Source organism: Ambystoma mexicanum, chromosome 11, assembly GCF_040938575.1.
Source record: "Ambystoma mexicanum isolate Mex_15411 chromosome 11, UKY_AmexF1_1, whole genome shotgun sequence".
NCBI classification, from domain to species: domain Eukaryota; kingdom Metazoa; phylum Chordata; class Amphibia; order Caudata; family Ambystomatidae; genus Ambystoma; species Ambystoma mexicanum.
The window spans coordinates 814,111,815-814,137,280 of record NC_090934.1 but is presented as its reverse complement, the minus strand read 5'-3'; the positions used below and the strand labels follow the sequence as shown (position 1 = coordinate 814,137,280).

General features: G+C 44.0%; 1 protein-coding gene across 18 annotated transcripts in view; it reads left to right on the top strand.

The window, feature by feature from the left end:
* Positions 1 to 25,466, top strand: part of SOX6 (SRY-box transcription factor 6) — a 1,055,545-nt gene that overhangs the window by 268,328 nt on the left and 761,751 nt on the right. Inside the window, exon 1 of one of the 18 annotated variants that reach the window (XM_069623747.1) lies at positions 18,416 to 18,468. The exons of the other annotated variants lie outside the window; for them this stretch is intronic. The gene's annotated coding sequence lies outside the window, so the exon portion shown is untranslated. Of the gene's footprint in view, positions 1 to 18,415; positions 18,469 to 25,466 lie in introns of those variants that run through there. 18 annotated transcript variants of the gene reach the window in all.

Genomic DNA, 25,466 nt, shown 5'->3' with positions numbered 1-25,466 from the left:
TGAAGAATTACACAAAGTAATCCCTCTCTGTAAAGTCAAGTGGAAACATTGAGTGTGTGTCTCATTTTCCACTCAGTGGTTCTATTTATATGTGGTGTCCCACAAAAAGACTTTTTGGAAATAGCATTAGCCCGTGGGGAGGTGGGCGTCTCCTGCCGCTCCTTGTTAAGGCGTGCATCTCACCTGCACTGTGTACCTGTTTCTCTTCGGCTGGTTCGTGGCTGAGGCTTCAGGCTAGCAGCGGGCACACTTGGGCGTAGTGTGTAGCTGGATACCAACCTGATTACCTCCCTGAGGAAATGCTAGTCAGGGTGTTGCAGGGGCTGCTCCCCTCTCCATGAGCATCAACCCCTGAAAAGCCTGGTGCAGAGATAGTGCTAGGCACTGACGGGGAAAGTTGGTGATGGTTGGTACCGCAGAACGGATCAGTAAATGATGCTGATGGTATAGCAGGTGCGATGCAGGCTTCTCTAGGACAAGGCAGACAGGAAGCTGAAAGGTATTTCATGGGTGTGCTGTAAGGGATTTCAATCAGGCACACACCCAGGTCTCGCCTAGCATGTAGTGCGCAATGAAACCCTTATTTATGTTTGTCTATAAGTTCAATATTCTGAATGATATACCACTCATATCACACCCGTCTCAAAATACCCCCCCAGGTCACACTGAACCAGGAATCAGGCTAGTTTGTAAAGGTAAATATTTCTTTATTTATTCAATATTCAAATCACACATACGTTTAATACATATATGTATGTATGTATGTATGTATGTATGTATGTATCTATCTATCTATCTATCTATCTATCTATCTATCTATCTATCTATCTATCTATCTATCTATCTATCTATCTACCTATGCCTACCTGTCTATCTATCCATCTATCCATCTCTCTCTCTCTCCCTCTCTCTCTCTCTCTCTCTCTCTCTCTCTCTCTCTAGCCACCCAACTATGCCTGCCTATCTATCTATCTATCTATCTATCTATCTATCTATCTATCTATCTATCTATCTATCTATCTATCTATCTATCTATCTACCTATGCCTACCTGTCTATCTATCCATCTATCCATCTCTCTCTATCTCTCTCTCCCTCTCTCTCTCTCTCTCTCTCTCTCTAGCCACCCACCCCTGCCTGCCTATCTATCTATCTATCTATCTATCTATCTATCTATCTATCTATCTATCTATCTATCTATCTATCTATCTATCTATCTATCTATCTATCTATCTATCTACCTATGCCTACCTGTCTATCTATCCATCTATCCATCTCTCTCTCTCTCTCCCTCTCTCTCTCTCTCTCTAGCCACCCACCCATGCCTGCCTATCTATCTATCTATCTATCTATCTATCTATCTATCTATCTATCTATCTATCTATCTATCTATCTATCTATCTATATGGGACAGCAATCACCTACCGGTGACAATACAATTCAGAAAACAAGCAAAGCAATTGAATTCACTTATAATGATGCAGAGTGGAAAACACTGGAAAAAGAACAGTTTTGTTTTGTGCACAGATAGTGTTTAGGTTAATAGTTCCCCCTGCAAATACTGAAGTACAAATGAGCAAACCTACACAAATGTGAGTAAGCAGCAGGTATTCAGGAATGAAAGACAATGTCTAGAGTTAGATGCAATCTTCCCTCCCCCAACAAGAGAGAAAACCGTTTTAGGCAACTTACACTTTTAAACTGACAGGTGAAAATTGCTTTGTAAAATAATGTAAAAGGGTGCAAAAATGCTTAAATGGATAGAATTTCTGAGGAAAGCAACACTAAACAGGTCCTAACACACATGAGCTATAACATAACCAACAGTACACACTTCAGATCAGAATGGGTCCACTTTGAAATGGGAAAGAGACACGTGTAATGGGAAAGAGATACGTGTAAACTTTTGAACTTTGCAAATTTGCGGCAAACTTTTACTATGCGATATTGGAGAAAAACAGGTCATATACACTGTTCCGCGATTTTATTGTGGGTGTAGCTAAGGGTCTTAGGTATCAGTGAGAGTTGAAATTTCGTTTCTATCTTTAACATTTAAGAAGTTATGGAGGTTTTAGTGAGAGGCATTTTTGCAAAATAGGCGCGGAAATGAAAATAGAAATTCGATTTTAAAAATAACAGATAGGTTTTTTTATACTATATTAATGACTATGGAAAAGAGGATGCCACGCATGAATCAGTCATTCACGGCCGCTCATAACTCTGTTCTATATGGGAATTACTTTAATTAATCAAAATCACTAAGGAGTTATGGTTCTGTAACACAGGTGAGAAAATCAGCACAAGAAGGATTCTAACAATACTAGGGTTCTGAATTTAAAGATGGGATGGGTTGAGATTGTGATAATACAATGCAGATATACTATGGGTCACTGTTCTTCCTATTCATACTTAGAGTCCTTTGTAATTAAATTGGACCGTCAGCTCTGGTCATTGGATTGGATCAGGTCTACCGGCGGCAGGGCACCTCTGGAGGGATTTGGATCAGCAGCGCGGTTCTAGTCAATTTTGGATTGTAATAATAAAGTAGATATTTGTATACAACCTTGACAGAACAGTCCCTTTATCATTGGGCAATAGCTGTATTTGTGCTGTGTTGCAACTAACCAACTATCCACAGACTTGCAGAGATAAGCCTGCCGTTCCATCCATGTTACCAGAATTGGACAAGGAGGTTCATAATTGACTTGTGCTTCCAATCTGTATGGATCCCTTCTGGTGACAAGAGTTGTGGGGCTGATTGATGGTTTAGAAACCGATATTCATCCCGGGATCATTGGTGCCCCGTAAGTTGATTTGTCACAGTGAGCCCCCAAACATTGTCCAAAATTAAAAGCAGGTCTAGTTGTGGGCGTGATTTGGCCTGACTTTGCTAGCGCCACAGTACCAAAATTACTTTTGCTGGTTGACAAAGGGAACAGAGTGCAATTGGGCGTAGGGTATAACCCACTACAAATTCACTTCACCCAGTGGAACTGAGCGTATTCCTCTTCTGGCATTGAATCCCACTGGTGAATGCCGCGTCTCAGCTCTACTGAGCTTTCAAGTATGGGTTGGGTCCTCACCCACCTGGCAGCATACCATCCCACTCTTTGGTAACTTTGGTTTCCACTGGTTTTCAGGATCCATCTAACTCCATAATGGGGCCACATGAGTGCAGTGACTGTTCACATTCTTCATGGAATGAATTTGAACTCCCTGGAGAAGGTATTTGACCCACCTGATGTTTGCTTCTGGTGGAAATGTTCAGAGTTGATGAGTAGTGGAATGGCGCTACTTGCACACAAATACGCCACATGCCCACGTACTCTTCTCATGCCTACTGTTTTTTTATTTCTTATTTACAATTTATAAAATGTGCAACTTTACAAGATAGCCCAAGCAAATAGAAACAAAAAGATTGTTAATACAATTTCAGGAATCTACCCCAAATGTTCTCAAACAAGGCTCTTTTCTTCTGCTGATTGAATATTATTCTCTCCATATCAGCAAGTTTGTACATTTCTTCAAGCTAATTCCCTTCTTTCGGAGATACCTTAGATTTCCACACTCTCTAAATCAATGTTTTTGCAACAAGTGAACCCCTGAAGAGCCATTTCTTCTGGGCAATGCAAAGATCATATAGCATCTCATCATCTCCTTAGATCCAGGTTACAAGATGAAAGTCTATAGAGTTTCCCAAAATCCTGTTAAAAATATTGCAAAGCCTCCCCCAAAAATACCTTACTTTGACACATTCCCAGAGCATATGTTCCAGAGTACCTACTCTGTGGGTGCAGCCCCAGCCATCATCAGAATCAGCCATACCATGTTTGTGCAACCTCTCGGGCGTCCAGTAGACCCTATTCAGGTTTTTAATTTGTCGTGATCTCTCTCCCAGACTCACAGAAGAAGAGAGGCACACATTCCTGCAAATATTCTGCCAGCGTTCCTCTGACAAATCATACATCAATCTCCTCCTCCAATCCTCCACCAGTCCCTTATTGCCCTTTGCCTTTGATACAATTAACTTGTAATATCTACCCGCAAATGCACGGGTAGTATGGCTCAGTGGCAACACGTTCGTCTTGTAAGCAGGATGAAACAGTGCAACACAGGTTCAAGTCCCAGGTCCCTGCTTAGAAACCTCTTCGGTATTAAGCACTTTATAAATAACCAATTAAATATTACCTAAGATGACCTTCCAGTTCCACTTGTTTGTTGATAACCTGAAAATTAAATTCATCCACCTATGAAAATTCCCCAATAGTTTTTTTGAGTCTCAGGTATTCTTGTGAAGCACAGTTTGGGAGATACCCCAGTGTTCGTACTTGATCCAATGACAGCCATTTACCACTTCCTCTCAGGTCTCCGATGATGTGGATTGCCCCAAAAAAACAGTCAGGCCAAAACTGCATCTTATTTTTCTTCTTAATTTCTGGGTTCTACAAAATGGATTTATCGAGACGTTTACACAAGTTTTCCCCTAACAATGCCAGCAAGCTAATCCATGACACCCTTAAGAAATCTGAAGTCAGGTCAGTCCTGGCTGTCTGAACTGACTTGGCTGTTAAAATACCCCAAGTTGTCAAAAAGGGCCCAGCAGATTCGCCTCAGCCATAGCCCAATCATCGCTATCATGGTCCTTCAGCAGTTTTAAAAAACTTGCAGAGAACACCAGATGATAAGCATAAAGCGTTGGTACCCCAGACCTCCTTTTTCCAGCAGTAACTGCAACTTCCACAACTTCATTCTCGGGGGTTTATCATCCCAAAGAAAACTCTGCAGGACAGCATCAAAACCCTGCCACATTTTCTTGGTAGTTGTTAGCGGCAGCATACTAAGCGCATACGTAATTCTGGGGGTTGAGACCATTTTAAGTGCATTTACTTTCCTCCGGAAAGGGAGCCTGAAAGGTTTCCACCTTTCTAAATCTTATTCCAGACCCATCAACATAACTCACATTCTTAGTACCATCTTCTCGACCTCGTTTGTCAGCTAAACACCTAAATACCTCAATAAATCCAGGCACCATTTGAACCCTATCCTGATAATCTGCCTCTTCCTAACCTTTGCAGTCAGTGGCATTGCCTCTGATTTCATCCAATTTATTTCATAGCCAGATCCAGTGCCAAAATCTGTAATAAGCTCCTTCAAGTTAGGGACTGAATCATCCACATCCCTCAGTACTAACAACAAATCGTCTGCTTATAGCCATAATGATTTTACTATTCCACCATAGTAAACACCATGTATTTCTTCCTCATGTCTAATCACAGAAGCTAGAGGTTCAATGGCAGTTACAAATAACAATGGAGACAGTGGGCAGCCTTGTTTGGTTCCACGCTCCAGGAGAAAACCACCCGATCTCACGCCATTGGTGACCACTTCAGCAGACGGTTAAGAGTATAGCAATCTCACCCAATTTACAAAAGGTTCACCAAAGCCCATTCTCCCAAGCACTGCATGTACAATTCCCAGTTAACACGATCAAATGCTTTCTCTGCATCCAAGGAAAATAGCGCTGCATTATACACTTGACCATCAATTTGTGACATTGATTACAGCAGCTTCCTCATATTGTTCGCGACATGTTGTCCCTTCACGAAGCCGGTGTCATTTTGGTGGACCAAACCAGGCAGCACCTTTCCAAGTCTTGTTGCCAAAGCTTTCACCAGGATCTTATTATCTGTGTTTAGTAGGCTAATTGGGCATTAATTGAAGGAGAGGTATGGTCCCTATCTTTTTTCAGTATTAATTAAATAGTCGCATGTGTAGTCTCTGGTAATAAACCCCAGGACAATGAAGCAACATACACATCATGCATGAGCGCAAAGACTAACTCTGGCATTAGCCTGTAAAATTCCATTGGAAGTCCATCTGGACTGGTGCTTCTCCCTGGATTTAAGCACGAGGCGGAATATCTTAACTCATCCAATGTAAGGTCACTCTCCATGGGCACCCTCTCTGTGTCCGACAGGCTACGGATCTGAAAACTCACTCCAAATCCATCCATTTTCTCCCTTACTTGGATTCATTCGAGTAAAGAACCTTGTAATAGTCCCCAAAAACCTCCCTTATTTCCTTGGGGTCATACGTGATAGACCCATCTGGTTTCGTAATCATAGGAATTGCTCTTTTAGCCTCCTGTTTCCGTGAACGATGGGCCAGCCAATGATCACATGTTTCTCCCTTTTCAAAGTAACTACATTTAGCATGGAAAGGTTTGCTTTCAGCTTTCTCTGACATTTTCTTGTTGTAATCTCCTTTAAGTCGACGCAGTTCCTGGATTTTATCACTTTTGGGATCATGGCTTACGTTTTTATAAATGCACTTAGTCTTCTAATTCAAGAGAGCATTGGATATAGTATGTTCAGTATGCGGTCGACATGTTCATACCATGAACGTGATAATGGGTCAGTACTGAAGCAGTACAATCCCAATAGCGGTTTTTATTTGTATCAAGGATTCTGGAAATATAGGGAAACGTGATATATTACAAAGATATGTATTCAGCAAACGCATCCTTTATTCATAATATTCCCAGTCCAAACAGTTTCTTCGTGCTGAATTTGTCTTCCAATCTTTCTCACAATATTGACTTAACGGCCGGTACATTTGGATATCACAACAAAAAACAAGTCAGTTTGTAGGCAACATTTGCTTTTAGATTTAGGAATTATCACAAACATCTGATTACTAATACTCTGCCCACAAAGAGTTTGCAGGAAGCAGATGAACCGTAATGCCTACATCTTAAGTACTACATGGTGCAGTGTTTACGTTGCCAGTCTAGGGATTGAGGAAGATCAGTCTAGTCTTGGCTTTAATACTGTTCGGCTTGCACAAATGCTGCTATGTCCCTGTAACACAAATACTGCACCAATGAAAATTGAGCATGTTGAGAAACAAAATAAATGCTATTATAATGAACTCTATAAAACGTAGGCATTGCGTGCTGACATGATTTTAATAAGGACCATATTTCCCAAGCCATTTCTGCATATCTGTGGGACACGTAGACAATTGCGGCTTAATTCCACATGAGATAATATGAGTACTTATAACAAGGGTAGCAAGACAATAGCTACAACCTGGTATTGTATGCCACAGAAGGCATTATTGCCATTAATACTTGGCTGCTAATTACAAACCATGCCATTTCTGCATCTTGAAAAACTGCACATTCCAAAATGGCCACCGATGCAAATGAAACTAGAAAATATGAGTCTGTTTTCCATTCCCATTGGGAAAAACATGTACACGTGGTGGAGACTGGAAAAGAGACGCATATTTATTTGGAGTGTGACAATAAATAAATGGTATGGCCGAGGGTTGGTGGGGGACCAGAAGAGGGTGAGCTTGTGATGGGGAGCTGGGGCAGGAGGGTGGGAAGGTGGGAGAGGTGAAGCTACAAAGCATTTTATTCTGATACTGCCAGGCAGTCAATTGAGAATGACAGAAAAAAACGCTTTCATCAGTAGATAAAGCGTGCGTTTTGCTCCCTGATCAGTGCCTGTACAATAGAGGGTGTTAATGCACGTTACACAGTGTTCATGAACGCACAAGCTCAGGAAACACGGAAAACGATTTAACAAATTGTGCAATCCATCTGACTTCTGAAATACCGTGAAAGGAATGGTTTAACACAAAGGGCAACCTAGAACGTTATCTACCTCCGAGACGGGCTGGATACCGTTTTTGTCTTGCTTACTCTGTTTATTACAGCAATAAGTCCTTCTTTCTTACAAGACAACACTTTTGTCTCCTATCTAACTGTTACCATTGGCTGAAGTAACAGGCCTCCTCGCCTGGTATAAATATGGCCTCTTTGCCTTTTATGTCGAGGGTCAAGCACAAATCTTTACAACTGCTTTGAGATATTTCAATAAACAGATTTTTTTTTCAACCAGACAATCGCCTTTTTGTGTCACTTTTCCTAAACAAAAAGTGCCGAGTCCATCAAGAGTCTCAAAGGAAAACAATTCTACAGAGCGCCAGCATGGCAGCGCCGACCAATCACCGAGCCCGCCATTCTCCGGGCCTTTATTTTTCATGTCCAGAACAATAGGTTGTTGATTCAATAGACAAGGCGGGAACAATTAAGTTCTCTGTTTAGCAGCAGTGCCGCATTCTAATGCCCTCCACTAATAACGGGCCCATTATTGTTATTCCAAGACTGGGCCTCAGGAGGGGGAATATTTCCTGGAGGTACGTCATTATTTGGCCCATTTCGATTAGCTCATCATGTTGTCTGCGCTGTGAAAGTCGTAGCTAATTAGGGCCGCCAGTTACAGCGGCCGCTTTTGAGCTCATGAGTTAAAAGGTAGCACACTTGCTAGGGCAGTGCTGAGGTGGTAACAAGGGAGGATTAGAATCGTTGCCATAGCGACCCCAACATCTGCGCGGGAACAATGGCCGTGTGTCTCCCCCCCCCACCTTGGTGTAAAAATTGGTTTTGTTTCGGGCGGACAGGGCCCTTTTTATGACAGGCTGGAAAGCGGCCCAACTGACTGCCGGTTTTGTTGTCACGAGCGACCATCGGGGCTGGGGAAGATGAAAGGTCAAGGCGAGCTGCGAGGACACTAGAGGCCGTTGTCCCGCGTGACAATAGCGGATTGTTGCTCCTATTATTTCTAGCTAACCACTGGGCCTGGCGATGAAACACATACCTCGAGTTTAATCAGGGGAAGCAGAAGCAAGATATAGTGTGCTCCCAGATCAGAACAAAGGGGCGCTCTAATTTGACTCTGGTGAAACTCGGGTTTCACTTCCGCTGCATCCTAAGCAGTTAACCAGTTTGTTGCCCTTCTTTCTGCCTCCACAAGGCACCCCAGGATGCTACAAAAGGTTCACTAAGTTGTTGTTCCCTCGGAACGCGGACGCCCCAGGAGTGCGGGGGGAAATATGAATGCCTTTATGGCATGATAGTATCACTGTGGTTTGCAAACGGTTTTGAAGTAACAGTTTGCAGTTTGACAAATAAACACTTGATTGAACCAGTGTATGTTAATTTCAAGTGCAAGTCTGAAGTTCGAATCGTGCTTCATCCGGGTGACTCATTTTGATCTTTGATATCTTGCCTGCTCGAATTGTTTTCAGCGCTCACTGTGTGGTTATTCCTTCATACATGTAAACGTGGTTAGTGTAAGTTCCCCTCATTTGTACACAGCTTTGTGTAGCTCTTAGCTTTCTGCGCCCCTGTGGCACACGTGAATTCAGCCTCTGCGCCAACCATCTCTCGCACACACTTCACAACACCGCAACAACACTTAAGCCGCACCAACAGCATACGAGGACTGACATCGATCCGATACTCGCACCAAAGCTCAGCACCCGCTGTATACCGAGTTGAAGCTGCCAACAGAACACCACTCCTCTCACTATCCCACTCCCTCTTCCCCTTACTAACCCATCCCACCTTCTCAATTGCAGATCCGCCAGAGCGCCTGGGGACTAACTCCATTGGTGAAGTTGCGCGGTACAAATACCTTTAAGATTTAACATTTAACATGTTAATACTACAGGGGTGCCTCCATAGTGCCAGCATTCCCGCCATGTGGGTGTCTTGCCCTCGAGATAATGCAAAGTAGGGGTTTTGCAATATTTCAAACTTTGAAGCTGCCAGCGGAGGCACAATGAGCCTGATTCAATGGGATGTTCCCATTGGAAAACGCTTTGAAAATCAGGCCCAATAAGCGCTAGGAATTCCGCTGGCTGAAATTAGTAAATTCAATCAACGGTGAAACACTGTGTGTTAAAATATGGGTACGGTTAATGCTGCCTGTTACTGTATTACAGCGCCAGTCCTTAATAGGATTCAACATAACTCTGACATCAGCTGAATGTACATCCCTTAAGCACTTCACCAGTGGCTGCAATGTGAAGCATGTGTCACTGAAGAGGGCCACAACTAAAACAGCAGAACACCAGGGATGGTGTTGATGTAATCTGTGTGCCGAAACATATGTAGACATCCCACAGACACTACAACTAATGTGTCTTTTTTCTGCAGCATCAGAATTGTTATGCTGTACACGTAGAGTGTACCCCCCCCGCCAAAATTGCAAAATAACAAAAACTGTTTGAAATAGTTTGCCAAGGTGATCTGTTACAAATGTCACTATACTAACTCTAGACACCACTAGTAGAACATGTGTTTTTGCTGGACTTTTTAAATTTTGAGTTTTTCAATTTGTTCTAAGTTTATGAGGTGTCTTGCAGAAAGCACCCATCACACATATTTCTTTGTGTTACCAAATTTCTTTGATTAAAAAATGTGTTTTTACTTTGCCTACTCTTTGGAAAATAATGTTTGTTTTATGTGATTCCTAGATAGATAAAATAGATAATCTATCACGATATTCTCTCCCTTTGTCCCTGACCCAAGTGCAAGGTGGACTAAAAGTGGGGTAATTGAGCTCTTTTGCGTGTTTTTCTGACACGTGAACATGTCACAGTCAAGTAAGGATGAGGCAGTGGCTTCTGGCACAGCAGCCTTGCGTCCGCAGCCAATGGTTGGAGTGGGTGGGAGCGATTGGGAGTGGCACTCTCGTTTTTAAATTAAGTTTTACTCTTCCTATAGTTTTATTTTAAAAATAAACTATTCCGGAATGGTTTCGTTTTAAAATCAAAGTTTAGGTAGATGATGAAACTTGCACTTAAGTGCACTGCACTGAATGTTCCCTTAAACAGCAGGCGCATGTGTTTGGGGGTTTCTATTGTGCGTGGCAGGGGGCGCGGAGATGATGTCTGTTGGGAGCAGGGGCGGGCCTTTAGGGACCATAGTTCCACTGCTTCTTTTTGAACACTTTTACCACTGCCCGCAGCAGACATTTAAAGATGACCTTTCGGGCAGTGTCTGTTTCAACCGATAGTTCCTTTAAAGCATGGCATTTTTTTGCACGGTATAAAATGACTTTGGCACTGCTGCACAGTGACTTTGGTAAATTACTACTCTGTTATATTGCTATTGCAAACTGATTACTACTCTGTTATATTGCTATTGCAAACTACCATGAAAGGTACAGAGTTGCTGCCAGCGGTACAATTGCAGCTTGCAGAATACACATTGCACTGCATATTTAATGGCTAAATACATCAAAGGATGTAAATGATAAAACGAAGGGCCTGACTCATGGATTTTTTTGCACAGTTCAAAGTGGCTTTGCACCGCTGAAAAGTGACTTTGCACTGCTGAAAAGTGGCTTTGCACTGCTGAAAAGTGGCTTTGCACTGCTGAAAAGTGGCTTTGCACTGCTGACACAAACCTTGAAGTCATTTTTGCAATAAAAAAAAATGAACTTTGCACTGGCTTTGCACTGCAAACATACACTTTGCACGGTTCCATGAATCAGGGTTTGTGTTGGAAGTGCAAAGTCACTTTCCAGTAGTGCAAAGTCACTTTGAACCGTGCAAAAAATTCCATGAATCAGGCCCTTAGTTTTATCATTTACAGCCTTTGCTTGATGTATTTAGGCATTAAATAAGCATGGCAGTGTGTTTTCTGCAGGGCGAAGCTGCAGCAGGGCACCCCAGCAAGGTTGCTCTTGCAGTTCCACTTGTCCATTTTGGGAGTCCCCCTACACCCGCTCCCCCCACCCCTCCCGTCGCTTCGCTTGCTCCCCCTACACACCTCCCTGGCATCTGCCTCCATCTTCTTTCTGGTCTCCAGATCGATTCCACGGAGCACAACGCAGCAGCAGTAGCAGTAGTATTAGTAGTAGCAGTAGTAGTAGTAGTAGCAGTAGTAGTAGTAGTAGCAGTAGTATTAGTAGTAGCAGTAGCAGTAGTATTAGCAGTAGTAGTAGTAGTAGCAGTAGTAGTAGTAGTAGCAGTAGTATTAGTAGTAGCAGTAGTAGTAGTAGAAGCAATGAAATATACGTATGAAGTGCAACTTCTCAGCAGCAAACCAGTATCAAGACGCTGGACAAGACTTTACATAGATAACAAAGAACATTACATGACAATGCAATGATATGAATACAAACTCAAAAGCATAAATAAAAACACAGCAGTGCTGTACCCGTGATGCGCGTCAGCCAACGTGCCACAATCTTTTGTGCGTCACACTTTGGGGAAGTGGTCTGGAGACTGCAGTCAGCTTAAATATACCTCATGTGCCTTAACATCCCAGATGTGACACGTAATCTTCTTTTGTGCAGTAACTCGCCAGCCATCATGTAGTGAAAACTGACTGCAATTTACTTCCACAGCTCTAACCAAGGATAAACAATGATCACGCCATTACCTGCCTCTGTCTAGAGCCAGGGTTGTCCAACTCCAGGCCTTGAGGACCGGATCCATGTTGGGTTTTCCAGATACTCCTCATTAATATTCATGAGATAAATGTGCATACAATGATTCTAAATGTATGCACATTTTTCTTCATGAATACTAATGAGGGATATCCGGAAAACCTGTCAGGATCCCGGCCCTCGAGGCCTGGAGTTGGACAACCCTCGTCTAGATCCTACAGAATTGAAATGTCACTTTTTGCTTTGTCCTTTTCTATGTACTCAATCCTTTCCTACCCCATTGGCTTTTCAAACAGGCTCAAGTTTCAGGTTCCGTCACATGTAGGTGTACTTGTGTTTAGATCCCACATTCTGCCAGTCATGTTGCATTATCCCATTCTCTGGGTTTGTCACCTGCCATTTCCATCGCTGGTCTTTCGTGCCCAATCTGCGTGTCCTTCTTGGATATTTCCTCTGCTGTGGTTGCAGGAGGCTTGGTTCCATGGCCTTACATCGTCTTCTTCTTTCCTGCTGTAGTTAAGAGGGAGAAGACAAACACTGACACAGCCTAAGCTGGGATATTGAACTAAAACACTCTCCCACAAAAGCACATAGTCAATGTGCAGCAAATGACTATGCAATGTATGAGTTTTCGTTGCATTACAGAGGCACAGCACTATGCATTGCTTGAAGTAACAGTCACTGCAATGACGCCAGCTCGCAGACTACATGTATTGCAGGTTTACAGAGAGGGTTGATGGAAGCTCCAGTGCCCGGATATGCAAGATGCACAGTCCTCCACTCGTTGTCGCATTCATTGCCATAGTCCTTCAATTTGGCCAATGCTGCAAGCACTGCATTTCTAATTTATGTGACATCAAACATCCAATGACACCACAGGACATGACATCACTCTCATAAATGATACAATAGTATGACATTAATAAAATATCACAAAGTTACAAAAGCAGGCAACATAAGTTAACAACCACATATCCGCTATGGGGATGCCTTGGTGTGCCAGAAGCATGCAAGCAGATCCCTCATATGCCATGAGCAGTGGCTTCATATTCCAGTTATGTCTCAAATGGCTTTTCTGCATTCTCTGTCATAGCCTCACAAGCCACATATAGTTACCGATGCTGTGTGCTGCAAAGAGCCTCATATGCCCATGCCATGCCATTATACGCCAAATGCAACCTCCTACATACATGTCATTTTAGCCACACAGGACAGGCATAATCATTGTATGGGTGGCATAACTCGCAGGGTCAGGTGGTTCTCTCATATTCCAAATGCAGTTTTACCCCTTAAGTGCCAAGGACGAGTATGCTCGTCCTTTTTTGCATAGACTTGCATAGGTACAATAATGATCAGCTCACGAATGAGCAAGTTGTATACAGCTTGAACAAAGATTATTGCCACTGGGAAAATAATGAGAGTATAAGGGCATGCAAGGCTGAATTGGGCACGCAAGGCTGGGTCTGAGAATATGATACTGGCAATCTCCAAGCATGCTCTTCGGGAGGATAGCTCAGCCGCAACATGCTCGCCTTGGAAGCAAGACGACATGGAGCAACACAGGTTCGATCCCCGGGTCCGCTCTTAGAATCCTGTGGTTATTAAGCGCATTATAAATAACCTATCATATCATATCAGAGCCAGTGCCATGTTGCTTGGAGCCTCCTACTGCTGTCAGCAGCCTCCCTACTCAACCTCGTCCCATCCCCCGCCCACCCCTAGGGCTGTTCTGCACTGGGATAGCAGGGGTTGGGCGGGAGCAGAGAGAGGCCAGCATACTGGAGCTGCGGACTCTGGCAAGTTGCCGGTGCTGCCAGCGTTGTTAGGGTAGAGGGAGCAGTGTCCCTCAGAAAAGCATTGCCCCACACCTCCTGCGCTCTTGTGGGAGGCGCTAGGGAGGCCATAGAGGGTGCCTACCTGGAGCATCTTGCTCTGAGCAGAAGGCGGGGCACGTCCTGCTGCTGCAGCAGGCAGCCATGGGCCCTGTTCTGGGGTTCCTCCTCCTCAGAAGCTCTGTGGAGGGCATCAGGCACAGGCGGGGGAACGGATGCCCGAGGAAAGCCTGCCTTGCCACGTGTCCACCTCCTGTCAGAAGCGCATGGAGAGAGCCAGCTCCTTCAGTTTTAGCCACCTAGGCTTTCGCTCCCTTTTAATGTTTCTGAAAATGCAAAGTTACAAACCTTTACTGTTCCCTTTCGCAACCAGCAGCAAACCGGGGGCTGCTGGTGGGTTGGAGGAAGCACTGACTGCAACTGTTTTCACCCCGGGTCCCACACTGGCAGCCTCAGCAGCCTAATGTTCGCTGGTGGGAGGGAATGGAGAGGGAAGGGGTGGGAATACATTAATCATGTCTTTCAGAGAATCTTATTGGCTTATGCCCCTTGTGCTGCCCATGCAACCTCTGGCCTAGGAGTCACAAGGGCTGTGCCAGTGGGTCAAAGCTGCCACTCCTGGTTGCCCAAACATGGCTATCATCCCAGGGTTTCCTAGCCCAGCCTGGTCGTTCACCTGTCAGCACTCACAGGTTGTGATGCTGAGTTCGACCGCATCGTTGTGTGCTCTCTTTGTTTAACTGTAGTAAGCAAGGGGCAGATTTCCAATGATCTTCCACCTCTCCATCAAGGGACTTTTAATGTATTAAGCAGACATTTTGAAGGGTTTCTGGCATCTAGACCGAGCGTGGCAAACTTCTCTGGGGTCTTCCAGTAAAAGAGGAAATGGACGGGATGGTTGATCACTTGATTTGTGCCGAACTGTTTCTTAGGAATTAAGAACATCTTAGACTTGGCCGCATAATATGACCATGAGAACATGAGAACGGGCTCTTCTCTCGAAAACAAAGAAGCATCTTTCTGTATCAGGACACATGCATTGCTCCTGCAATCCCCTGCATGTGGGCCCCATACATTTAGGGATCCCCTGCTGTGGCATAAGCTCAAATATGCCCCTTTGTTCCCCACGGTATCCATGTCTCTCATGTAATCAGCACACCAGCCGCCCATGAAGTGAACACCTTCCCCTCACACCATGAGCACATACATGTCACTCTAATCATCCCCACATACATAGACAATTTCTGACCTCATGTTCTGATGGCTATATTCTCCCATATCCCATCAATTGTTCACTTGTGGCTCTCTCTGTGGCAAACCTTTTACTGCCGCATTGCTCAACACTGAGGAAGTTCTGTTATTAGAGCGGGTGCCCACTTGACATTAGCACTTTCTCAAATTCCTGTTGCGACTTCTTTCTGAATTCTCTTTTTTATAAACTCTTCAAGAGCTGGGTCATTCCCCAGCTCCAAGACTATATGTCCTCTGCCTCCCTTTTCTGCCACCACAAATACAGACTGCATCGGTGGTGCAGCGCTGAGCATGCTACCCCTTCAAGAGGCTGATGGTGGCCTCAGCATTCTCAGTTTAAGTGATTCATTCAAAGCGATGACCCTTGCAACTCTTATCTCCATTCCCTCCAGCTGCATGGGAATAGGAAGAGAGGTGCCGGACAAGTTCATGAGTTTCCTGGCCCGAAAGCAGTACCCACACATGGAATCTGCTAGAAAATGAATCCTGTTGTACAATGTCGTGGACTACAGGGGTAGATTGTGAAGTCCAGTCCCGTAAAGCTAGCCAACCTACTGGGTACCTTTAGACTCTGATTCTGAATGCATCTGAATTCTGATATTACCCACCGCTGACTTAAGGACTCTTTGTCTAGCCATTTCCCCTACCCAGACACATCTCTAGAACCAGGATTTCCACCGGCTTCCAAAAATTCAAGCCCTAAAATCCATCTCCCCAACACTACCCTTTCCCTCCCAAATGGGCATCACCACTGCCCATGATGCCACCATTACGAACCTGGGCATCTTTTATCTTAATGTAAAATCATGCTCTAACACTGGCTCGATCCTGCTTCCTATAACTTGAACTAGTCCAGAACATCCAAACCTGGAGTGCAAGCCAAGACTTCAAAATTAGAGTCCACTGAATTGTCATCTCACAGCAAGGCATTTGGAAATGTTCCCCTGGCAAGCATTTGCTCTTCATATCTTTCCCTACTCACAGTGATGGTCCTTGGTGATGCCTCCTTCATATAATGTCAAGGAAAACACTGCTGTGCCACTGCTGTCTTTAACCGTCCTCAACGGCATGACCCTGAGTCTCACATCAATGTCAGTCTTCATTACAGAGATTGCCTGGCTATCAGGCAATCTGTCTACCTCCACTCAAAATGAATTGTGGTGGGTAGTTTGCTTTCCAGAAACATCAAGATAATTCTGCGCCTCTTATGAAAATCACCCCCCTCTGAAATCGTTCGTTGGCTTTGCCCATAAGTTCATAATTACATCTACAACACTAATGACCACATTTCACTTTCAGTGCAACATTCCTCAATTGGGTCATGAATCAATGGCGGAGAGAGGAAGTCAATAGGTGATCCTTCAAACCTTGGGTGGTCATGTGGCTGGACCATCACCCACCAAGTGTCTAAGGACTTTTAATTCTTTATATCATTTGGCCAGGCCTAGCCAGGGCCCAGCCCCGGCAGCCTGCAGATATTGCCGTTGAACCAGGGCTCTGCTGAGCACGCAGAGCTGATTTCCACAACCAAATTTCTGATCCTCATTAATGTAAATAAAAAGATGAGTGGCAATACTGATCTTTGCCACTAGATGCCACCATCAGCCATCTTTCGAATCAGATCATCCGTTTAAGACATTTGAAATTGGGTTGTTTTTGAACACTTAAGGGAAATTATAAGAAGATACATTGCTTGACCTCTGCAACACATTGTTTTAAAGTATTGCCATTGCAGTGATGTTAATTAGTACATAAGCATCATGGAATACTTTCCAAAGGACTGTGGAATTGGCTGCCACGTGGGATTTGATGTCCTTGTGTATATTTGAGTACATTTATTTTTGGCAATATTTGGATAGTACCTTCATTATATGGGAATACATCTTTTAAAGTAGGATTTACTCCTTTTGATTGGATATATGGAAACTTGATTTAGTTTGCGATATGTCTCCATTAATGACATAGACCCAGCCTCTTTTAAAGGTTCACGTGGGGTTCCAGGCGGCCCAGGTTCTTTTCATGCCCCACCCCCAAATATTGCATCACGACTTGCTAAAGCTCACCCCCCAACCACCCCCACCCTCTCCCGCCCGTTTTCTTATCCCACTTAAAGCAGTGCTTATCATGTACATACAGGGATTTTTGGCACTTGGACTGGTCCTCCAGATGCCCGTAACAAGCAGCACGTGGCCTGATTGTGAGAGCACAGTCACTGGATGGCACTCCACCAGCGTCAACCCAAACACTGCCTTGGTATAGCTTTTCCCATGTGTCCCCAGGCACATTCTACAAAAACCTGTGTCACACAAAAAGCCTCGGATTGAGGATTGGGGGTAAGGAGACATGAAGCCCACGCGGGGTTGTTGCGATGTCTTAGCTAGATAATGGCCTGACTTCACCACTTACACATAGTGTTGCAACAGGCGCATTAGCCCATTGGTGTATGGGGCAGAATTCGCCTCACTTCAAAATCCAGCACTAAGTTTATATTTTAAGTGGCCGACCATTGTGTTACTTGCCTCCCTCCACATTTTAGTCACCTCTCCATTTACCCTGAACCGTGCCCCCTTCACAATTTATGTTGAACACCTCACCTCGACCACTACCTCACCCCACCCCACCCTCCGCCTCATTTGGGTGACATGGATCCTTTTCAACCCAAATTCACTTTCGTTTACTCAGTTCTAACATTGGACTTCTGGAATCAATCGAAATGGCAAAAGTCAACGCTGAAACCGTTGCCTTTGAACACGTTGCACAAGGCCTCATAAAAAAAGAAAGAACAAAACAACGGCTTTGTCTTCTTTCCCTCCCTGCAACTCGCTTTTGTGAAGCGGGACGGATGTTATCATCCATTACAAGGTAAAATGCTTGGCCCTAGCGAGACCCGTGTTATCATCCATTGACGGGTGAAACGGGCCCTAAATGACGCCTTCAGACGATGGCTTCTTTGCTGTACACACGGTAGGTATGTGCAGTCCCGCAAGGGTTAAGCCGCAAAGTATTACAAATTAACTATCCTGAAAGTTGATCATTAATCCAGTGGGAGAAACTATATTTCTGTGAGAAGGCATTCCGAGGTGGCGTGCAGCCGATCCGGTCCAGGCGGCGGCTGTGGAATGGCCGTGTCAGGTAAGGGGGGTTGGGGGAGGAGGGGGTGGGGGGAGAGGGGGTGCTTCTGAGCAGATGCGCGTGTTTTGTGTCTGTCTATTATCATCATGGCTCTGACGCCTGCCAGCAACACCTGCGCGCATTCCTGCCGTGACTCCGCCCCAGACCAAGCGGCCAGCGCGAGCCCAGCGCCCTGCCACTCGCCATGTCAAAGGTGCCATGGTTGCTTAGAGAAATGTTGTTTTTGCTGCGAGGATCGCGAACTAGACCACTAAACGTACCTTAAAGCACTTTAATTCGATACCGGCCCGAGCGGGGGCACGCACACACGAGCTTGTGAAAATGGAAGGCAGCAGAGAAGCGGCGTTTCTGCGCTCTAAACAAACACAGGCCGCAACGTTTTCTAGATGCAAGTCGCTCACCTGTGGCCACAGTGAAGCGTTCGACAAATATATCCCTGGTGTAAAATGGTCTCCCCACCAGTCGGCTTCGTAATTAAGTTGGGCACTGCAGTGAGTGACATAAACATCTGTAAATGCCCACACAGAGGGCCGTGCCCGCTAAGGCCGTACTCTGTCTACGCCTCATCAGTGACTCACAGAACCTCCCTTGAAGAGACCACCACTCGCATGGCAGTACAGCTGGTGGCAAAAGTCATGTCTCCAACAAATGCAGGATTGAGAAAGCTCAAGACCTTTGCAGTAAGAGTTTGGATTGTTTTTGGAAACAAAGATTTTACTCTGCGCAAATGAGCACTGCAATTAGCTTACACTGTTCATACAATGGGGGAGGAGGGTTTTCGGTAACCCACCGGCAACCCCACCTTACCTTTACCGGTGCCCAATATCCCGGTATTACCCGGATATTACGGGTGCCGGCAACGGCGGTAAGTTCCCATTCCATGAAGTCCCAAAGGACTCCATGGAATAGGTTTGCCGCAATCACCAGCACCAGTAGTACCGGTGCTGCCGGTGATTGCTGCAATTATTTGCTGGTAGACACTTGAACTCCCGGCAGGTTAGGCCTGTCCGTAGTTCACTGCTTCTACCGGCAAACTCTGCGTGTGCTGGTCTGGTAAAAAAGCCAGAGCGGGTATTATGGTCATTTTTTCTGGCATTGTGACTGGACCGGCACACTCATTATGAGACCCAATGTCTCAGAAAATGGTGCGTTATGCAACTGCCCTGGGGAGGCAAACCCTTGTCTGTGGGGCAAGAAAAAACCCAGAACCTGGGCCAAAAGTGGGGGGAAGGAACATGCAGGAATACATTAAGGATGCACAGAACTAACACATGGGAAGATGCCATGGGATTGTGTTGGAGGGAATCACACAGAATCAATTTCTATATGAGGATATAGTTTATATGATGTGTTTGGAGGAAGAGGATTATTTTCTTAACAAGTCCACCTTCTCCACCTTGCAGGAAGCAGTCCTCACCAGCACACTTTGCTGATAATGAGGGCAACTTTTATTCACTAGTTTTATATTATGTTGTGTTGCACTACCCGACTTTTATTGCACATTTTGGATGTCAGTGAATCACACTTGTAAGGTATCCTTCCTTATTGATCTACTCTGCTGATAGTGAGCGGCTACTTTTGGACCTGTGAAATGTCATTGTGTCGTGTTTTAATGCACTATTATGCAATGTTGTGTAATGTTGTGCAGCGCTTCATGCGCATTTTGAAGTTCACTGAATCCTACTTTAAGGTCTCCTTCCACATTGGTCTACTCCACTGATAGCCAGGGGCTGTTTACGGACCGCTCAAATGTCATCTCATGGGGTTTTAAGCACTGATTATCTGTAATAAATAAAAAACGGTGTGGCTGTTCTGCTGTTGTTGTTGGAAGCCTTGCAAGCACAATACTTCATAAGTACGGCTCAATGCATAGCTACCAAGTGATCCCACGTCATATGTGACTCGTTCATCCTGTGATGGTATTGGAGCTGACAGCGCTTTGCATACAGGGACGTGTAGGCCTGTATTCACATGACACTACAAGGCATTATCCTTTATCCTTTAGAATCCCGCCCGTGGATTCTATCAATCCACTGTTATGCCACTTTATCTTTTTTTGCTTGAAGAACAGTCACTGGATTGCTTTTCTCAGTAATAAACAGATGTAACTTAATTTCAGTACAAAAAGCCCAGAGACCGTCAATGTTTGTTTTTTTGTATTTATAACACACACCCGTGGACTAAACTAGGTGTAGGCACAGATGAACCAATGAATCCAGAGTGAATAAATTAAGCCTGAATTTAACAAAATAGGTTGTCACGATTAATTATGTGGTCACTCTCAACTCAGGGAGTTCCTGTCCCCTCCCTAGCAAGGTGGCACACACCTAAAGCGCTTATACAGATTCAACTTCAGTAAGGCTTCCAACCCTTCTCGCACCACCCCCAACAAATACCCTCTGTACCACCAATGAGCTAGGAACCAGGCCGGTGTATAGTAAGAATATATATTTATTTACGTTTCAGAAAGAATCATAGGCAATGACAAAAAAATCAACCACCAATGCTTTGGCTCTACACAATATCACAAATTAAAATTTCTTGCACCAATTGACTGACATAAGTTTAAAGGACTTTCAGTTGCTATACGACACAGGTAACATTGAAGTTTTCAGTCACAATTTATATCAGAATTCTTGCAAATTAACCAATAGGAAAAATACAAAACACATATTGATTGCTTAGTTTGGCACAATACTATTTTCTTTCAACAACTCCCCCCCTGTAGGCATCAATTAGAAATGACCCCTCTGACCTGAAGGCCAGGTACAGGGAGTGGAAACACAATGGAAATTCGTTTTTGGGATTTTTATTTAGGTAAAATGCAATGTTTTGGAATTCTGATTTGGGATGCAAGGAGAATGCAATTTTGAACTATTCCTACAATGAAAATGCAAGGCTTTGGGATTCTGGTTTGGACTGAAAGGGAACATTCGTTTTGCACAATTTGTTTTCAAAGGGAATGCAAGGTGTTGGGATGTTCGTTTTTGGGACACTAGTTAATTCAATTTAACAGCAGGGTTACCCAATTACATTACAGATTACAGTCATTTACAGTGCACTGGGATAATCATTTGTCAATTTTGAATTTTGACAAAAAACATCACCCCGTGACAAATGACCCTATGGGAATTCATTAAATTATATTTTTAGTTAATTGTGCTTAGGGTATACACACTTTTAGCCCCCCACCCACTAATGGAGAGCACCTACCAATGCAAAGGTAAGGGTTCAACAGACTAATCTCAATGCAAATCAATGTAACTGGATAGAATGTTCTTCAATAGAGAATTCATTGAGTTAACCCTTTAGTTCAATATGGACAGGGCCTACCCAGTTTTGTGCCCCCCACCCCCTTCACTCACTAAGGGAAAGGTATTAAAGCAGGTAGCTCCCCACACACTTGATAGCTTTGGGATATATCCACTTACATGGGAGATCTCAGGGAGGCCCGCCAGATTCTAACATCCTCTTTCAGGCAGTCAGCTCACACCTCAAACCTCTATCCACCAGCCAGGTCTCTCCAGTCACAGACCTCGTTCAGATAGGGCTCCCAGATTTCCAAGCAAAGTCCCTGGGTCTCCTTGTCTCCCTCCTTCTAGGTAGGCCTTGGTTTAGCTTTGTTTCCCTGGCAAGGTGGTGCCCTGATGGATTAGGCAGCTCTCCTGGGCTCTCTCTCCCTAGTTGTTTTTTTGCAAGTCCCCTCTTAGATTGGAACTTGCCAAGATATAGTGCTGATGACACTCCAATATTATTATATTTCCCATGGTATGGATTGGCTAGCTCTCTCCCTCTCCCTCAGCCCAATATGCCTACTGCCTGCTAATAGGGCAAGGAGTTAAGGGGTGTGAATGATGAAGGCTGAGGGACAAGAAAGATTCATCATCCCAAATGACAAGTCGGTTTAATTTTTTCAGTGACCTTAAAACCTAACAACATGGCAGCTACACTCATTTTTCAGATAATTGCCAGAACATATATATTTTTGGGTTCTACATTTTATGGCGAGTCAGAAAATATTAATCGTATCTCGGCACACACTTCCTGAGAGGAGTTACTGTGTTTATCGATTTAGTTCTGAGCTGAAATAATCACAAATCTGCCCCCTCCTGTTTCAAACCTTACTTCCATAACCTATAATTACAACATCTTTCTATTCCATCGGAATTATGAGAAGGCCAGAATCATAACTTCTCTTATAACTCCAGTTATATCCATCACACAAAATGTGTTTTTACATGGTCCCGCCTGGCTTCTTCTCTCCTTCAATGTGAGGCCAGGATGAGCTCACTCGGACATACAATAACTTTCAATTCAGGAAAATGTACTCGATGTTAGTCAATGGCAAGGCATCCCATGTGTCCCTCAGTTTCACATCAGCCCCCACCAATTCTTAGGTTGCATTTCTTCATCGTCACCTGATCTGAACATCTGCTTATCAGTAATCTGTTTCATACACAATGTTTGATCATCCATAAGTGGCTCTGAAGCCATTTCCTGAGGTCGTATTAGCCCTGAAAAGCTCATTTCTTTTGGCCACTGATGCACAGTTAATGGAGAGACCTGAACTTACAGTTCATTTCTTCTGGCTGTGTTATCTGCCAATCGCATAATTTTGATCTACTTCTCTGTATATTCTTTGTATACATAACTGAAAACCAGACCCTCTTCTCTTGGTGGTCCTCAGCCAAAGGTCTTAAGTTCAAATTTCCAAAGGCACAGACCTTTCAGTTCAGTGGGGAAAACACCAGCTCCATTCATACTTCAGAAAATACAGCTTTAAATCGACAAGATGTGCTTAGAGGTAACATTTAAGCATTATATCTGGGCATGTGGTTTAAAATGCAATCTTTCTTTTCTACTATATTAGAACAGAGGTAGATTCATTATTAATCTTATGCACACAGATAGGCAGATAAGCCACAGTTAACATAGGAAGCCAGTGTTCACTTCTACAAAAACAAAATAGACCTTTCTCTTTACAGGCTGTCATTTTATATAATGAAAATTAAGTATCTTTATTCCTGATAAATGCATTCTGTCACTTGACTTTATTTCTTAAATGTCAGGCATCATTCCTCCTTTTTATCTTCCAAATACACATTGTTTCAAATGTATCCCTTCTTTCCACGTGCACTGCTGTCATTTTACATCTATCAAGATGCCTTTTCCCAGTTTACACAAAGACAGCCTCTGCAGCCCCCATGTTACTTCCCATTCTTTGGGCATAACCATCAGATTTAGGCTATCAGGTAGATCCCCCTTCACTTGCGCACCTGTCCATTTGAGTGGAGTTGGCTAGGCCCATTCTTTCCATTTGACTAGGCCTTATGTAAAAAAATCACAGTTATGTACCGGATTTTATATTTAAATGGAACTCCACATTAGCTAGCTTCTTTCTCACAATAGGGGTCTAGCATGGCCTCTCCATCTCTGTCACTCTGGGGCTGTCTTTTCACCCCACAAGGTAGGTTTTCAGGACTTTGAAAAACAAAATCAGAGCATTAAAAAGACCGATGTGAAGCGGCAGGGAATTCCATAAACGAGGACCATAAACTGACAAGTGTCTGTTACCTCTGGTTTTGCAATTGGTAGTGACATGACCAGCTGACAAATGGACTGGGAACTCAATGATCGGGTGGGTTGGTAATGTTAAATACTGCTCTTGGGTTTTCCCTAACAGAAAGAATAAAAGCAACAATAAATATGAACTTTGCCCGTAAGTCATGCCTTATCGAGCCTGCACGCAAAGCTAATTTGCCAATGTTCTCATAGAGGGATGCACCCTCATTGCAGTGTGCCAGTAGGGTGGTGAAACTTCTTTGCATTGTGCCAACAGAGTGGTGAAACTTCCATGCAGTGGACAAATAATGTGGTGCACTTTCCTAGCAGTGTGCCAGTGTGGCAGTAGAGTGGGACACTTTCCTTGCAGTGGGCCAGTAGAGTGGTGCAACTTCCTTGAAGTGTGCCAGTGGAGTGGTGCGCCTTCCTTACAGTCGGCCAGTAGAGTGGTGCACCTTCCTTGCAATGGGCCAATAGAGTTGTGCAATTTCCTTGAAGTGCGCCAGTGGAGTGGCATATCTTCCATGCAACGTTCCAGTAAAGTACTGCACCTTCCTTGCAGTGTGGCAGTAAAGTAATTCATCTCCCTTGTAGTGGACCAGTAGACTGGTGTACCTTCCTTTCAGCGCACCAGTAAAGAGCTGGACCCTCCATGTAGTGGACCAGTGCAGTAATGTATCTTCCTTGTAGTGGGCAAGTACAGTGGTGTACCTTCCTTGCAGTGAGCTGCAACCCAGAATCAAATAACAGAAACAACCATATATGGGTACAAGTGTGCTGGAGTCATTGAGAGAGTATGAGCAGGGGAAGCCTATACACATTACCTAACAACCACCTCTATACCATGTTCAAGTTTCAAATATGGTTACCTTTTAAGTTGTATACACATTAAAAGCAAAACGTTGAACTCGTGGGCTGTGTACACAGCAACCGCATGATTTTGAATAGTGGTCAACTTTGACTATTTAACTTGGAAAACCTTTTTTTTACTATAAAAAGGGGTAATCCTCATTTCTCTAGGAGGACCCTGAAATTAGCAGCTGAAGAATTCCTCCCCTGGTCCCTGCACAGATTGTTTAATGTATGCAGTTGTAAATTGTTTGCATCAGACGTTGCTTTAAAACGTTATGGTAATTACCACAGTGTTTCTTTATGTCTCTATTGTAATGGTGAAGGCCAAAACAAGAAGCACAACTTCAATGATTAAGCAAAGCCTTAATACGGCTATGGTGGATGAGGTTGTATCTGATCTGTCACTCAAGGCCTGAAAGGGGAAGCTGATGCTTTCGGTATAATGGCATGGTTTCTTCCCTGCTGCAAGATGGCTGACTTCAGCCTTGACATACTTGTTGAGGTTTGGCTAGAGCTAGAACAGAGTTTTCGTACCTCAGAAGGTTAGGACGACAGAACTCGAATCTCCCAACACCTAGGTCGCA